Below are 2,500 nucleotides of genomic sequence, written 5' to 3'. Positions count from 1 at the left end.
GGTTAGGGTTAGGGAAAAGCTGTCGTTTTCCACCCGCTGCCAAGCTGCCGGTTTGTACTTCCACGTCGGAAGCCCCCGGGCCCGGGGGATCCAGGGTTAGGGTTGGGGTTAGGCAGCCCTGGCCGAAGTGGTGAGGGTTAGGGTTAGGGTTAGGCAGCCCTGGCCGAAGTGGTGAGGGTTAGGGTTAGGGTTAGGGTTAGGGTTAGGGTTAGGGTTAGGGTTAGGGTTAGGGAAAAGCTGTCGTTTTCCACCCGCTGCCAAGCTGCCGGTTTGTACTACCACGTCGGAAGCCCCCGGGCCGGGGGATCCATGGTTAGGGTTAGGGTTAGGGTTAGGGTTAGGGTTAGGGTTAGGGAAAAGCTGTCGTTTTCCACCCGCTGCCAAGCTGCCGGTTTGTACTTCCACGTCGGAAGCCCCCGGGCCCGGGGGATCCAGGGTTGCGGTTAGGGTTAGGGAACCCTGGCCGAAGTGGTGAGGGTTAGGGTTAGGGTTAGGGTTAGGGTTAGGGTTAGGGTTTAGGGTTAGGGTTAGGGTTTAGGGTTAGGGTTAGGGTTAGGGTTAGGGTTTAGGGTTAGGGTTAGGGTTAGGGTCGGGGTTAGGGAACCCTGGCCGAAGTGGTGAGGGTTAGGGTTAGGGTTAGGGAAAAGCTGTCGTTTTCCACCCGCTGCCAAGCTGCCGGTTTGTACTTGCACGTCGGACTTAGGGTTAGGGTTAGGGTTAGGGTGAGGGTGAGTTGCAGCTGCAGCGGCAGGCTTCTCCCCGAGTCCGCGACGGAGCCAGCCGCGCAGAGGCACCTTCTCCCAGGCACTCGCAGCAGTTTTTCTCACTCCCGGCCAAGCTGTCGGTTTGTACTTCCGCGTCTGGCTGCCCCCGGGCCGGGGGATCCAGGGCGGAAGGCCCGATGAGGTTGGATTCGGCCGCCGTGGCCGACCCGGGGTTCCAGAAGGCCGGCCGCGTTCCGAACCAGGCCCCCCTAACTGGCGCACGGGGCAAACTCAATAAGACCCGCTTTGGGATTCTCCGAGCAGGACTCTGAGCGGCGAGCGATTCCTCTCTCTCTCCGGTTGGGCTGGCCGGGGGGGAGTCTTAGGCAATTCAACCCAAATGCCTTGCAGGGGTGATGCCCCAAAGACTCAAAGACCAAGGGGCACAAGCCGGGCAGGACCGCAGGCAGTGAGCGCCCCCCGGGGGCCGAATCTGGGAAACAGGCCCAGGGACCACCCCGAGCACAGGGGAACCCGCCGGGAGGCCCCCCGCCGGCCGGGGGACCCCCGGAGCCAGGGGCCCCGGGGGCCAAATCTGGGAAAAAGGCCCAGGGACCTCCCCGACCACCGGGGAACCCGCCGGGAGGGTCCCCGCAGGCCGGGGGACCCCCGGAGCCAGGGGCCCCGGGGGCCAAATTTGGGAAAAAGGCCCAGGGACCTCCCCGACCACCGGGGAACCCGCCGGGAGGGTCCCCGCAGGCCGGGGGACCCCCGGAGCCAGGGGCCCCGGGGGCCAAACTTGGGAAAAAGGCCCAGGGACCTCCCCGACCACCGGGGAACCCGCCGTGAGGGTCCCCGCAGGCCGGGGGACCTCCGGAGCTAGGGGCCCCCGGGGGCCAAACCTGGGAAAAAGGCCCAGGGACCTCCCCGACCACCGGGGAACCCGCCGTGAGGGTCCCCGCAGGCCGGGGGACCTCCGGAGCTAGGGGCCCCCGGGGGCCAAACCTGGGAAAAAGGCCCAGGGACCTCCCCGACCACCGGGGAACCCGCCGTGAGGGTCCCCGCAGGCCGGGGGACCTCCGGAGCCAGGGGCCCCCGGGGGCCAAACCTGGGAAAAAGGCCCAGGGACCTCCCCGACCACCGGGGAACCCGCCGTGAGGGTCCCCGCAGGCCGGGGGACCTCCGGAGCCAGGGGCCCCCGGGGGCCAAACCTGGGAAAAAGGCCCAGGGACCTCCCCGACCACCGGGGAACCCGCCGTGAGGGTCCCCGCAGGCCGGGGGACCTCCGGAGCTAGGGGCCCCCGGGGGCCAAACCTGGGAAAAAGGCCCAGGGACCTCCCCGACCACCGGGGAACCCGCCGTGAGGGTCCCCGCAGGCCGGGGGACCTCCGGAGCTAGGGGCCCCCGGGGGCCAAACCTGGGAAAAAGGCCCAGGGACCTCCCCGACCACCGGGGAACCCGCCGTTAGGGGTCCCAGCAGGCCGGGCAGGCTGGTAGGGAGCGAGCGCCCCCCGGTGGCCAATTCTGGATATCGCTTTCCACCCCTGACCAAGCTGTTGCTTTGGACTTGGGCGCCGGAGTCCCCCTTCCCCCGGGCCGGGGGATCCAGGGCGGAAGGCCCGATGAGGTTGGATTCGGCCGCCGTGGCCGACCCGGGGTTCCAGAAGGCCGGCCGCGTTCCGAACCGGGCCCCCCTAACTGGCGCACGGGGCAAACTCAATAAGACCCGCTTTGGGATTCTCCGAGCAGGACTCTGAGCGGCGAGCGATTCCTCTCTCTCTCCGGTTGGGCTGGCC

The sequence above is a fragment of the Mixophyes fleayi genome, chromosome 2 (assembly GCF_038048845.1).
Source record: "Mixophyes fleayi isolate aMixFle1 chromosome 2, aMixFle1.hap1, whole genome shotgun sequence".
NCBI lineage: Eukaryota > Metazoa > Chordata > Amphibia > Anura > Limnodynastidae > Mixophyes > Mixophyes fleayi.
Note: the sequence above shows the minus strand (reverse complement) of the source record.